The sequence below is a fragment of the Hermetia illucens genome, chromosome 3 (genome assembly GCF_905115235.1).
Source record: "Hermetia illucens chromosome 3, iHerIll2.2.curated.20191125, whole genome shotgun sequence".
Classification (NCBI taxonomy): Eukaryota; Metazoa; Arthropoda; class Insecta; order Diptera; family Stratiomyidae; genus Hermetia; species Hermetia illucens.
In genome coordinates this window covers 133,604,755-133,620,563 of record NC_051851.1, presented here as the reverse complement: position 1 = coordinate 133,620,563, position 15,809 = coordinate 133,604,755, and the positions used below count along the sequence as shown (strand labels likewise).

General features: G+C 38.0%; 1 protein-coding gene across 2 annotated transcripts in view; it reads left to right on the top strand.

Moving 5' to 3' along the window:
• The window catches only part of LOC119652599 (solute carrier organic anion transporter family member 5A1), a 176,462-nt gene that overhangs the window by 63,633 nt on the left and 97,020 nt on the right, over positions 1-15,809 (top strand). For both annotated transcript variants that reach the window (XM_038056828.1, XM_038056827.1), the window contains exon 2: positions 6,689-6,709. The gene's annotated coding sequence lies outside the window, so the exon portion shown is untranslated. The remainder of the gene's footprint in view (positions 1-6,688; positions 6,710-15,809) is intronic.

Sequence of the window (15,809 nt, the reverse complement as noted above, 5' to 3'; positions counted from 1 at the left end):
TACAGTTTTGTAATCATGAAATGAAAAGATACTACGGCTATGCTTTTATGATGCAAAGAGGTCGAAAGGGTCAATTCAAAAATCATATCATAGCCTTCCATGTTTCTAATTAACGCCCCATAGCTGTATTCTGATGATCCGGACTGTTACTCTACTGTGATCATTATAAAGTATTTATGTATCCACACATTTTATTTAAATATGCAATCATACGTAGATTTATAAACATATTAAATTTTCTCCGCTGGAAGGTATAAACGGCATATTTTCTTCTAAACGAGTTTTCCATTTCTTCTTCAAAATCTTGATTCTTCAATCTTCACAATACCATACAAGCATATAATGAACTTTTAGTATTTTGATTTATTGGAAAATTAAATGTGAATCTGGTTTCCAATTCATTCTAATCTGGCAAATTATAAAAATGATTACTGAAAGCTGCGTAATCATTTGGAATCTTCTCTAAAATAGAAATTGCGGTGATGCAACCTGGCTCAGCCGCTTATTATATGTATATTTAATAGAAAAGTGAGGAGACCACTCAAATATAATAACTCTGCATCTAAAATAACTTTCCCACTCCTTGACTTAGTAGTTTACTATAAGAGTGCTTCGTGATTCTGCTTTCCTTTTTGATTGCTTGGTTTCATGCAACGAAATGTCCTCCGATTTTCCCTAAAATATGAATGTTGATGGCTAAAGCCTGCAAGTCTAGGTCCTTGGAGAACTCACCTTGTCCTTTTGTGAGATTGCTTTTTGAATAAATTATTGAATATTTCATCAGCCCTTTGTTCGAGATCTGGATATCATGGGTGGTTACTTTACCTTTTGGTTGATTGTGCTTGATTCTTGTTTTAGTGGACAGATGTCAAACGAGGAATGATTAATTTACTTTTTTTTTAAATCATCGCTATTTCATTATTTATGTGCGGCAAAATGTGTATTAACTTGATCGTCTGTACGGTCTTTAGTGTTTTGGGCTAAGCTTGCAAACTAACATTTTTCCTGTTACTGTTTTCCCATTTTCCACTTTGTTCTCCGTAGATTGTTTAAGAGATGCATGGTCACAAAAAAGCTTCGTAAATCGATTTGGCACCAAAATGAAACATTGATCTCAGAACATTAAGCTTTTGGAATGGATGTCTAGGACCCTGAATTATAAGAGAACCTGAATTAAATCAAGGTAATCGTCACGAGAAAATCCGTTAGTATCTCGAAATGAGGAGCCCTAACAAACTTGAAATGATCTAGATTGAAATTGAACTGTCTCTTTTTTAATATTTCACGGTTGCCCTAGTTGTGATAGGACTCCATCTCCAGTATCCAACTTCAAATGTAGAAGGGGTGTAGGGGTTCATTATGGATTTCACGAACTGAAACTGACTGAAACATATCTACCGTATTATTTTTCCTGTAGTTACTAATGAAAAATAACTCTGTCTTTTGTTCCGCATGGGCTAATTTGATTAATATGGCTCTAGCTAACCATAGATGGTGATTGATGTCATTGCGCCTTCGAAAAATGACGTTTTGAATATGGAACTATCTTGATGAAATATGAATACTATTTCTACTGTTGTGTATGCCGTTTTGTCCGGCTTGTTTATAGCTAGAAAAATCCAAAAGGGCTAGCTTTTAACGAAATATGTCGATGTTTCGGCATTTCAGGAAAATTTAGCATTTTTTTGGTTTTTGTAAATAAATCAGGGTGGATTGATTCAAATCGTGATTTAAATTAATGATTTTGTTATTTAAAATCATAATTTAAATTAAATTCGATTCTTTTCATAAAAGTTCTTAGTTTAAAGTTACTTAAATTAAAAATGCTTATTCAAATCCACAACTTTTATCATAACTATAATATGCATTAGAGTAAGTTACAATTGAATAAGAAAATCAATCAGCATGAAATATTTACTAAAAATTCCAACAACGAACATCAATTGTACAGCGTATTCACTATCCAGGCTGCTCCGAAGACCAATCGTTGAAAAAAATTCTTTATACAAAGACCGAGAAGCTTTCTGCTGTGATCAACTAACACAAGATAGAGGTTAGTTGACCAAGCTTACCTATGCTATTCAACTGTGATTTAGACGACTAGGAAGAAACACTCCAGCGAAAAGACAACTCACCAGAAGCTGCCTCACCCTGGATGAAACCGTAGTCGGCTGTATTTCAACGCGCATTTTTCTATCCGTATATAGCACACTACACTACATATTCCTTCATATTTTTCCAAACTACGAGACATACGTACATATTATAGCTCACCCTAAACAAACAAACTGCCTATTTCCGAATACTGTACACATATATGCACGTATGTAAATTGATCGTACCCATATTTCGGATTTACTTCTTATATCTATTTCAATTAGGCACTACCCGCAAAGTTCATTAGCACGTATATATTATATACCTACATACACACATGTCTGGCTGACAAATAACTAAAAAACTAAAACAAAATAATTCTCTGCGACCCAATTCATAAGAACTCATTTCGTTGTGGTATTGACGAATTGATATGTGATGATGACGTCATGCAGGTTGTAGAGTGCACGAAATTCACAAAAAATGGAAAGTTTCACCCCCTATAACTTTGTTAATAATAGTGGGGTTTTCTTCAAACTTGATCAAACTATGCATTATGTTCTTATTACACGCATGCCAAATTTTGTACTTCTGGGATGAACATAAGGGGGGTGCCGGGTAAATTTCTAAAATGTGGACATATACTATTATTAACTTTATTTGTGCAGATATCGGAACCGGTTATATTTTGAGGCCTAGATTTCGTAGACATGCATCACAGTGATTTTTTTCAGATTTTTCGGTTGGATAGGTTCTGAGAAAGAGACCTGTTACACTTTTTGGGATCATATTTTGAGCCCTCACTCCCCTATGTTTCACCCAATATCAAATATTGAACCAGTTTCAAAAAGCACTAATTGAGACCTTTCATTTGATACCCCACATGGCTACATTCCACCAGATTACATACTCTCACCAATTTTCATGACAATCGGTCTAGCGGTTTCCGAATAAATCGGGTGTGACAGACAGATAGATACACAGACAGACACCGTCTCGATTCTAACAAGGTTTTGTTTCACACAAAACCTTAAAAAGATTTTGATCTAATCTAATATGATATTTCGCCTGAATAACTGTTCATATTTTTCGACAGCAAACGGATTACTTTGAAAATATTGAAAATTTGCACGACAGGCCCTCGTATCACTTTAATATCCAAATTCTTGTCAATATACCTTCTTCATTCTCATTATCAGTTTATAAGTCCCATCGCATTCTTGTCATATTCGTTTGCAAAATTCATTCGTAACTAAATTTATAAGTCTATCTTTCTACTCATTCTTATATCTTTCTATTGGATAAATCAACTCTATGAGGTTTTCCAGGTATGTCAATCATCATCATCAACGGCGCAACAATCGGTATCCGATCTAGGCCTGCCTTAATAAGGAACTTCAGATATCCCGGTTTTGCGCCGAGGTCCACGAATTCGATATCCCTAAAAGCTGTCTGGCGTCCTGACCTACGCCATCGCTCCATCTCAGGCAGGGTCTGCCTCGTCTTCTTTTTCTACCATAGATATTGCCCTTATAGACTTTCCGGGCTGGATAATCCTCATCCATACGGATTAAGTGACCAGCCCACCGTAACGTATTGAGCCGAATTTTATGGTATGGTATGGTATGGTATCGCTCATAGATTTCGTCGTTATATAGGCTAGGAAATCGTCCATCCTCATGTAAGGGGCCAAAAATTCTCCGGAGGATTCTTCTCTCAAACGTGGCCAAGAGTTCGCAATTTTTCCTGCTACGAACCCAAGTTTCCGAGGAGTACATGAGGACTGGCAAGATCATTGTCTTGTACAGTAAGAGCTTTGACCCTATGATGAGACGTTTCGAGCGGAACAGTTTTTGTAAGGTGAAATAGGCTCTGTTGGCCGTAAGCAAACGTGCGTGTCATAGCTGTTATCGGTTGTGGTTTTCGACCCTAGATAGAAGAAATTATCAACGGTCTCAAAGTTGTAGTCTCCTATTTTTATTGTTTTCGTTTGACCAGTGCAATTCGATGTTGTTCGTTCCTTAATTTTTGGCGCTGGCATTGCCACCATGTACTTCGTCTTGCCTTCATTAATGTACAGTCTGAGATCGCCGCCGAGATTACCGCCTGCTCGATCTGGATAAATGTAAACTATACATCTCGGGTTATTTATTCCATAATGTCAATGTCGTCAGCGTAGGCCAATACTACGGTGGACTTGAAGAGGAGGCCTCTCGCATTTACATCTGCAGCGCGAATCACTTCCTCCAAGACCAGGTATGATCCTGCTGCTTTTATCTGGCCTCGCACATTGGTCAAGGTCAGTCTTACTAATTTCATCGGAATACCGAATCCTATCATGCCCGTGGACAGTTTTACCCTGGCTATGCTGTCATAGGCGGCTTTAAAGTCGATGAAAAGATGGTGCAATTGATGTTCATATTCCAACAGTTTTTCCATCGCTTCCCACAGCGAGAAAATCTGATCTGTTGCTGATTTGCCTGGAGTGAAGCCTCTTTGGTTCTGAACGTATGGGACTATCCGGCTTAGCAAGATAGCAGAAAATATCTTATAGATGGTACTCAGCAACGTGATACCTCTATAATTGCTGCACTGTATGATATCTCCCTTTTTATACCATATATGGGACAGATAATGCCTCGTTGCAGTCGTTAGACATTAATTCGCTGTCCTACACCTTGAGCATCAGTTGATGGACCACTTGGGGTAATTGGTCGCCTCCATATTTAACTAATTCAGCTATAATTTCATCGGCTCCTGGCGACTTATGATTTTTAAGCCGATGAATTGCACGGACTGTTTCTTCTATACTTGGTGGTGGTAGCATTTGTCCGTCGTCTTCAGTTGGCGGGACCCCCTAATCGCCGATATTTTGATTGTTGAGCAGTTCATCAAAATACTCAACCCATCGCTCCAATCTGCCCATTATGTCGGAAATCAGATTTCCCTCTTTGTCTCGGCAGGATGAGCGCGCCTGGTGCGGTTGCTTCCTGTATTTTTCGTGTTCACAGACCTGTTGGTTCTCCCAGGCTTCCTTCTTCAGTCTGTGAAGTCGCTCCTCCGTTCGACTGAGTTCTTGGTAGGGCTCTGCGCGTGCCCACGTTCTTTGAGAATGCAACATTACTCGGTATGCAACATTGTTCCGTTCCGTTGCCAGCTGACATTTATCGTCGAACCAGCCGTTTCGACTTTTCTTGCGGCTGGGGCCAAGTATGTTTGTGGCCGTATCAATGATAACGTTCTTCAGGTGATTGTGAAAATCATTTGTTGATGCTTCATCTCCAGGACATCTGTTACGGATATTGCGGCATCAATTTCTCCCTTATAGATGTTGCAAATGTGTTGTGAATGGCTTCGGTATTCACTCTCATCTGATTGTCAGAGGAGATTGCATTGTAGGCGGTGTTGTAATTCAAGCTAGGAGCACTATACTAACGAGATAGTGATCAGAGTCTATATTGGCCCCCTTATATGATCTGACATTCATCAAGGCTGAGAGGTGGCGGCGTTCGATCAGCACGTGGTCAATTTGGTTGAAAGTGGTCCCGTCTGGAGATGCCCACGTATGTTTGTGGACCGCTTTCCGGGCAAACCAGGTATTTCGTGCGATACTACTAACTGAATAATCCGCACTTCGTTATCATTGGTATCCCTATGTAAGCTATGGAAGCCGAAATATCGCCTAAATACGGGCTCCGTTCCTACTTGACTGTTGAAATTTCCAAGTATGATTTTAATATCATACTTGGGAGAGGCTTCGAGGGTCCGCTCAACTGCCTCGTAGAAGGTATCCTTCTCCAACTCTGCAGTTTCCTCTGTAGGGGTGTGAACGTTTATGAGGCTTATATTTCTAAGCGCAGGGTGCACAACCTTTCGCTTATATTTTCAGACCCGATGACAGCAGGTTTCATTTGTTGGGTGATTAAGAAAGAAAGCCCTATATTGGGACAGGGTATCGGCTAGCTGCTTGGCAACTCCATCTCTGTACAGGAAGCGCGTGTTCCATGAGAAAATGTGCAAATCGTTAATTCGTTGTCGTTGCCGGATTCGCCGTTATAAAGTCCATCCTGTCCGAGACTCGTTCCGTGGCTTCGCAACGTTAGTTTTCCGTGAAGGGTTGTCAGCAGGCGTATCCCAGGTTTCATGCTTCATGGTGGCTACCAATCCACGTTTTGCCCTGGGACCTATACTACCCTTTGACCACCCATTATATTATTATATTACTGCTCAAATAGAGGTTAAATCTGATCTAGTAAAATATTCTTTATCTGAGTTCAATTGAAATATAATACTAATATTGTAACTTCAAAGTGATTCCCTCTTCTACAATTAGTTTCAAATATTTGAAACCCTTGCCGAAGACATAACGCTTGTTTCCATACTTCATGAAAAGTGATATTTTCACGATAATAACAAGAAGTTTCAGAAAACTGCTAACCAAGGACATTTTTATTACTTATCAGTAAAATTCAATATTTACACATAATATTTAAATCAATTATTTTCGCAGCTATTTTTTACTGGTTTCATGTATTCTCAGGGAAACAACAATGCACTGATCGTAAATTAACGTCTCTTTTTCTATTTTCAGATTAAAATAATCAAGATAAAGGTAAGTGAAATTAAAAATAAGTTTCTTTGCATTAAATCTCAGCGGGAAAAGAAATATATCCGCGAAAAATTTATGTTTTGTTAATTTTTTATCTGCACGTCTGTTTGCCTTTCTTCTATGAATAAAGCTAGTTGAAAAATTATCGCTATCCTGTTTTGAAAATGCAGTATTTTTATTAATATGACAGTGCGTTGTAGAGATTTGTCTTTTCTAGACAATAATATCCTGAGCATCTTAGAGGTTAAATTCAGGATAGTGGCACATAAATTTACAAAAACGAGTATTCGAGCAAATTATGCTGCCATAAAAATTATCACATTCTAGATGTGATTCTAAAGTAGAATTTGAATATGTACTGTCTAAACTGGGACAGAAGAGAAGAAAGCAGGATAAATTCTCTGCTGTGGTCAAAATATTTATTTTGTTACTCATTTCCAGTATTTCGGGAACCATTTCTTGCCTTTGATTGTTCGAAGTTATTCTGTAGTTCTCTATAAAAGTATGAAATAATTACAAAAGGAATTTTCTTAAATTTTCTCTTCGCCAGTCTACATAGTTCATTTGTCAATTATGATTAAAGCAAAATAGCGAAAGTTGACCGAATGAAAGAACCAAATTTTTTGATAATATTTTCTCGATAAGTTGACGAAGGTTAATGTAAGGTTCTGTCAAGTAAAATGTTGTTTTTAAACTGAATTTATTAGAAAACAAGTCAGAAACCGCAAACTCGGCGTTTCAGTAATGAAAGATTTGTTAATTTTTTTAAGAATATTTGGGTGTAAGATAGTTCCATTTATACAAAGCTCGTGGTGTATAGGTATTAAATAAGTTAGACTACTAAATTTAATATCATACTGTATGTACAGTAAATTTACACGAAACAGGCAAATGACTTATTATACCTATTATTACCTCGCTAAAAATAGTAGGATTTTCACCAAACTTTCCAATAACATATCCTATAATGTGATTTTTTTTGCAGAGTTTTGGGCTGGATAGTTTTGTGAGAATGGTCCCTTAATTTAATAATAAGCATTCGGGCAATAATCCAATTGGATTGGCCTTGAAGTGTGTTAGAGCACTTGTGATTATTACCATTTGACTCAGGAACTTATTGACAGCTCAGTCAAATAGTATCCAACGACAAGTCGCGATACAAATGCCACTACCGCCAGTGAGATTTAAACCGCATTCTTCCGCTATGAGAGCCTAGCACTCTAGCCACTGAGTCACTTCCATGCTTTACTACTGATCTCAAAATCAAAACTAGCTTTGGAAAGAACCAATCGAAGCCGGCTATACTCTATAAAACCTACACCACCTTGTTAAGCTCAACGTAGAACAATGTCGTTCACTGCGTGCGTGTGAGTTATGAAACCGTCCGCACCGTCGGCATCTTTTAACGACCAGCATAAATCCTGGTTCTAAATAATAATAAACGAAGATGCATCTGCGCATCTTCTTTCCTCCGTATGACCAATATAAACATTTCGGTCTTTATCATTTGCCATATCTCGACTCTGGTCAAATGTTTTTTTTCACAACATGTCCTGTTGTTGAATAATAAACGAAGATGCATTTGCGCATCTTCGCTGCTCAGAATGACCTTAATAAAAGGATTGGATGTTACGTAGATAAGAACCATATGTTAATATGTGTTATGTATTAGATAGTTTCATAGAAGATAAGGAACATATGTATATTATGTAAATAATTTTAAGTAAATATAAATACGAGGTGACCGAGAAGGAACCTCAGTCTTGTTTCGATATTACAATAGTCTTGTTTCTATATCACAGTACGGAAGTACTAAAAGAAACAACTGTGTAACAAATACACACTAAGTGTTGTTACTTAACTTGTGTGTTCATAGTGCCAGCCTTTCCGCCAAACTTCTTGTCAATAGATATCACCGTTTTAAGGGAAGTGCGTGTGACAGGCAGACAATGGACTGATTTCAATAAGGTTCCGAAAATGGATGCTGGACGCTTCAGATGTGAAAGGTTTTATGTTTTCTTATGTGAGGCTCGCGAAGTTAAAAACAAATACAAAAGAGGGGTAGGGAAAAGTCAGCATTATACTTCTACTGCTTAAGATGCAGTGAATTCTTACGAAGTAGACAATTTTGACCTGCAATAACTTTACCATTAATAGCAAAGGTTGCACCAAACTTCCCAGTATTATGCGTGATACTATTCTTTATGCTACTGCGCTACATCCTAGACGAACTACCTTGGTAACTCTAGGCTTTCCCTACAGACTACATCCCACACAAGCCGAACTTTGTTGTGGGCTCTCCGACAAGAGCACAGTGGAAGACCTGTAACGTGTTGCACAATATCCTTCACCAACGTATCAAAGATGGTCTGTGAAGTCGGTGCAGGAGTTATCTCGGATACACACAACGTAGCCGAGTTGTATGGTCTCCCAGGATTCGCCAGTGTATTCCAAGCGGAAAAACTGGCGATAATGGAAGGCTGTCGGTGGCTGGATCCTGATCCTAACCCCAAGAGCAACAAAGCCATTCTGACCGACAGCCAAGCGGCCATTAATGAATGCCTTGTACATCAGTGGCGACATCCTCCAGGTTGATGGGTCAGTGCGGGAACACGATAAACAGTCTTCACTTCACTCATGGGCGCATAGAAAGAAATGAATGGGCTAACGGATCGCCCTGGCGGGGTTCTGCTCCTCGGGAAGCACAGTCTTTTCCCGCTTTTAAGGGTGGAATCTACTTGTTCTACTAAGAGCTCTTGCGATCGGGTCTCGTCAAAATGGATAAAAAATTACGGCGGTCTGCACGGAATACTGACCTGTAGGACATAGCCTACCATTCGTATTGCTGAAGCTGCGGAGAGGAAGAAGTAAATCTTCCCTTGCGATTGCCCAACTATAGCTAGAGCCACGCTACGGATACTAGGTAAATCATTCTTGGAGGAGCTGAAGAGATCTCTTCCAAACGTGCCAAATGTTCCTAAAGAGCTGGAAAGTAAAGATACGTTTTCCTCGGAGTTTATGTTTGATGCAGACCTAGACATTTTCGATTGGATTAATATCAGGCGATTATGTTGATCAAAAATGCCTTACTCGTGTCGTAGTCAATGTTTGTCGGTGTATTATAACTACCCACACAATAATGACTAAGAATAGCAACTTGTTCTATGTCCATTCCTTTCTACTTCAATTTTACTTGTTCTTGGCGCAAGGACAAGCAAGGATCCATGAAGGCAAAACCATGATAATTTTTTCGTAGGTTCTATCGAACAATGATTTGAGGGATCGTATTTAGTTCTTGCTGGGTACAAAAAATCATTGATGGCAGTTTATGTATTTCTCCGACAAAAGATCGACATAAACTAAAATATGCTGATCACAGTACCAAAAGACCTCCTATGCTTTTAATGAACTTACTGTACATCATTTATTATTAAAAATTGTTTGAAATTCTCCATCTAAATATCATTGATCCCTAAACAAAATTTAAAAAGTCATCATATTTTCGACATTAATACAAAATCTAACGAACAAATATCCTTTTGAATAACAAAACTTTCTTCCCATTCATACTTATTATTCATTTGGAATTTGGTCGGTAAAGCCATTTTCGGCGTGGGGGACGAAGATTCTTTAATCTTATTGTAGGCTGAGCTGACAAGACAAATCTTGTGAAGTGGTTATTGATTTTCTGTTATTGCTTGTATGGCTTGTTCTTTTCTTATCTTTGTGGCTATTGACCCTACCTCTGTGAAATGATTATTTTAGGTCCCAAGACAAAGTTTATCAATGTATGTAATAAACATGTGCTCCTTGAAGGAGAATCCTATTACCCGAGGAGACAAGTGCATTATATGATTTCTTAGTTCTTTACAAAATTAACACTTATCATTTCATCTTATTGTTATTTTGGGGAAGGTCACTACAAGTTATACCTAAGTGGAGCTTTATTATGTGATGTATGGATGTTACGAACAATCAAATCAAATCTAATTAAGGCAAATTTTTTTATACGCAATGTTTGGTGTGCCCTTCGCAACTATCTTCGACTTTTTATTAGTGTGTGTTTTTCTGACTTCATTAAATAGAGATCCGAAGGAGCCAAACCTGGAAAATTTGATGGTGTTCGTTGCGTGCTTGATAAAAACAGGAAAGAGGGAATGGTAGCATTGTGCGTTATCGCGAAGCAGTTTTTCTCACAAATCGTTTTGACCAATTTCTTCACGTAAGAGTTTCATGACGTCGAGAAATTGTTCACTGTCTGATCTTCACCATGCCCTTATCACCAATTTTGTGAAAAACAACGAATTCTTCAAGTCTTTCTTTGCCTGATTGTGTTTAAGGGCACATTAATCTTCTTTTCACGTAATTTTTCATTTGCTTCACCCAAAGATATTTTTGGGGACCCTCCTGGATGAAGGGATGATATCATTATCTATTGCCTTATTAATGCCTGAATTTATCAACCTCCCCGGAAGATGTTTGACGTTGCCATGACTTTCAAATCTGTTAATCTATTTGGGTACGAATGGCTTTGAAACTTTTAGGTGCGTAGCTATCTGAGTTATTTTTGAGTCCTTTTTTTGACAGGCAAAAAATTACCCCCTTAAAGCGCTTCTTGCACTTGGTATTAATTTTTACAGAGCTAACTACTTAAAATTGAACACAGACTGCTAGGAAATCCTGATTTTCTGAATTCTATGTTTATAAATAAGGCTGCGTTTGCATCTAACACTTATGTCGCGACATTTATGTCGGACGGAAATCGAAGAATTTATGTTAGACATATATATTTCCACCACCAGGTATTTCTGTCGATACTTCTAAATGAGCAAATGTAACCACCGATTAGTTGAAAATTCAAGGTCTTTGACACTTATCACAAAAGCTGATTGTTCGTCTAATTTTCAGGATAGAGAAATAAGTGGCGGGTGAATATGAGGGAAAAAAAGAGTAGTTTAAAGCCGAGATCGAAAAATTGATTAACATGTATCACGGTAAATCCGAAGTGTCGGATGTAACAAACAGTAATTATAAGAATAGACTCCAGAATCAGGATGCCTTTAGGGAAATGGCGGAAAAATTTAGAACAAGGGGCGAGAAATACGAAGCAAAACTCAACTTGGAGAATCAATTTTATAATGAATTTAAAAATGCAGCAACACAAGACCGGGCCAAAGTGGTCATGAGTAGTAAATACCAAAGTGGCTCTATATGGCCAAGAAACTTCTCTTAGTTACTTGCAAAATAGTTTTCATACTATGCGTGTACTTCCCTAGTGTCATTTCAGTGGTTATAACTACCCTGGTGTACCAAGGGTAGGAGGTATCTGTTGCCAAATCTTCATGCCGCCAGTTTACAAGGGAACAAACTTTGAAAGCAAACCTTAAAATCAGCAGGTTTCATTCTTAATAAATTCCAAGTGGTGCAGGATCTTCAATGCTGAGGCTCAGACATTAATTGGTCGGAGGCCTTTTCCCCTTCATTTTTAGAATAATACAAATCGGAGAACCGGAAGCTAGACATTCCAGGAATGAACATTCTTGTGTTTTTTTCTATGTGGGAAATCGTGAGTATACGATATTTCCTCTTTTACATATGTCTACGTTGCATTTTTTCAAGAACTATTTACAGAACTAACTTCTCAAACGTTAGATACTGTCTTCTATTTGTAGTTAAGTCTAAAATTGAGAGACCAGTAGCTTACTCCAAACTACAATTTTATTTTATTATGTAGGTAGCCTTGTACTGAAGAAGGGAGTAAGTTGCTCCCGAAATATATATACATAATAAAATAAAATTCTAGTTTGGAGTAAGCTACTGGTCTATCAATTTTAGAACTAACTTGTTCTAGAAGCAACTGTATCGAAAATAGTCGACTTTCATTAGTATCTTGTTTCAGAGTGAGAGTTGAATATTCTTCAATCGGGTTATTTTGGAATCTGACTAACTAGAAAGTACCACCGTTCCGATATGGCAAGAGGAAGGTAGTCCAGCAGATTGTTCAAATTAACATCCGTTCCGGTTGCTGTTCCATATCATGAAAATTTATGCTTGTCAAGACCGATCCTAATGAAACAGGCACTATCAATGGCGGTGACTTGCCCAGAATTGGACAAGTTAAATATCTCGGATCAAATTGCTTGATGCAGTAGCGCAACCTGGATGAAGTGGCGTTCCACAACTGGTGTTCTTTGTGATCGATACATCAACGGATATCTCAGACCCAGAATCTACCTTATTGTCGTCCACTCTGTCGCTCTCTAGTTCTGCGTGTTGACCGACTGTAGAAGCCAATGAACGGCGTGTCGCGGCAATGAAGACTAAGAGATAAGTGGACTTACTCACTATGATCACATCCGAAATGAGGATTTTCGCGATCGTTATGTGGTTGCACCGATCGTGGAAAAATTGGGGAAGAGGCGTCTTCGATGGTATGGTTACGTAATTCGCGCTAACGATAATTCACTTGCCAAGGCTGGCCTAAGCATCCAGGCCAAAGGAAAACGACCAAAAGGTCGACCGAAGCAACGGTGGCTTGATACGCTAGGCGGTAATTTGAAAGCCTCACCACTCCATCCACATTAGGCAGAACAAAATGGTGCAACCGATGAGGATGAGCCGACCCCGCTTCTGAATGGGACAAAGGCTGAAGAAGAAAAAGACCTTGATGGTTTTTTAATGAGTCCGTCCACTTAAAACAAATACAAATAAGTCGGAGTATCGGCTTAAGGTATAAAAATATCATCATTATCTTATGTGGGCAACTTTTAACATATTTTCCACTAAAAAAATTAAAAAATCACTCCAGATTTTACAGTACAGTAATAATAATACAATCAAAAGAAATTACACTGCGACCAAGAAGAACGATTGTGTCACTTTATTGGTTATTGTAACCTATTAACTGTAATCAATAGGAATTTTGTTCTCAACTTCCAAATATTTCAACTGGCATCTGTTATTGCTTTGAATATGGGGATCCTAAGTCCACATCCACATAATGTTGGACCGGACCAAATGGAGAGCAACTTGCTTCCACGTTTTTTGGTCCACGGACCCCACGTTTTGGGGCATAGCACCTAAGCATTCAAAAAACAAGGACTAACGGTTTCGTCCAGGGCAGAGGTAACTTTTCAGATGCTGCCTCACGTCTGCCCTGGGAGCAGCGTGATCGAAAGTGGCAACAGGTGGAAAAACGCTTCTTTATATAATCGCAAAAACACGATAAGGTTGCGAATTATATTCAAGTTAAACCGTCAACAGTTTGAGCCTAAGCTAGGCTAAAGCTAGGTTATTGTTTTGGATATGGGGATCCTGAGTCCATATCCACATGATGTTGGACCGGACCAAATGGAGAGCAACTTACTCCCACGTTTTTTGGTCCACGTACCCCTCTTTTCCTTTGCCCTGGACGAAACCGTTAGTCCCTGTTTTTTGAAATCTGTTATTTTTCCCTCGTTATCACTCTATCCCTTGTTTACAGTAATTCATTATATTGTCTAGAAAGAATCTCAGTCTTCCTTCACTTTGGGGAGCTTCCCACCTCATTGATACTCCCGCACATCCTGAATATCGCCCTCGATATCTGCATCTGTATGTGAAGATGGAGAGGAGTTAATCTGGCACGTTTGTATAACCCCTTATCTGTCATACTGAATAGTACTATGATGGTCTTACCTAGATTGATGCGCGGCCTCGCCTTCCTGTACTAAACACTGATGATTCTTAGTCCAGTTCAGTTGCATGAATGGGAAGCTACCTATAAAATTCACTTAAACTTATTTAACCCACTATATGCATGGGATTTCATAGTTCCTATAGGTTCACCAAATTTCATCTGAAATGATGCAGCCGGGAAAAGTGCGTGGGACCGGCAGACAAGTGTAAACGGCTCGTACATTTATTCCAAAATTTTCGAAATAAATGTTTGTAAGTTCTGTCATACACTTATTTATGATATAAATATATTCCAATTTCTAGCGGTATGTAAGCGGTCAAGGCAATGTCTGTCCGACATTCGCCAATTTATTCTGGACAGAAGTTTCAGATGTAAACGCAGCTTATGGAAATGATGGCGTGCCCGATTTTAATAAAGATATTGTACTATATTTCTTTTAGCATACTACATGCTCTTATTGCGTTTTGAATTTGAACAACTATTAATTTCTTATCAACCCAATATCAAGCGCTTATTCATGCATTTTGTTTGTCTAAATCTTGTATAATGGACTATATATATACGAATTTCAAATAATTTCTAACTTCACGAACCCATTGAAATAATTGCATGACAAAATAGTCTTCTCTGACAATATGTAATTTATTAATAGCTTTCGACTAAAGGAATATTAGCTAGCATCGTTGGCTGCATGAATTTATCATGATTTGAACATTCCATCAATATAATAGCTTGCCATGGATCGGATTACAAGGAAAGTTAGGGACCTACTTACTGTATTTATCTCTAATGTTCTTAGTGCAAAGCTTATAAAAGACTTAGAAAGAAAAGAAAACTGATCTTCCTGACCTAATTGTTATAAAGCCAATGGATTTAAAAGAGGTAGAAAAGTAGGAAAATTCCATTTCCTTGGCTCAATCATGAACAAGATTAGTGGCCATTATTTGTGGATATGCATATGTATATATGGAAATTACTGTAAAATAAAGTCAAGAGTGGTTTGTGGCTTGAATTTATCAAACTCAATCCTTTATTTAACAGAGTTCACTGACTGATTGCTGTATTATGAATGTGATATTACATCTTCGAATCCATAGGGAAAATTGGTATTAACTAATTTTTCTTTTAAAGTTGGCAACTTTCGTGGAAAGGAATTCATTTTAAATGAACTTATGAATCACAACAAAAGAAGTTAAAAAAAAGAATCAGGATAGATTTCAAAAGTTAGTTTCGACCTTGTAACACTGTGATGTTGTGATGTTTTCGTCCAATGTTTGCCTCCAGTTGGGCAGCGATAAGGGATTAATAATTGTGTCACGCATTACACACAAATCTCGCTTCTACCTAAATTTTATTAAAAAATACTTCGAGGAAAAAGGAAGGATTCTACTTGGAAATATTTAACTTACATTAAGCAGCCGTTCT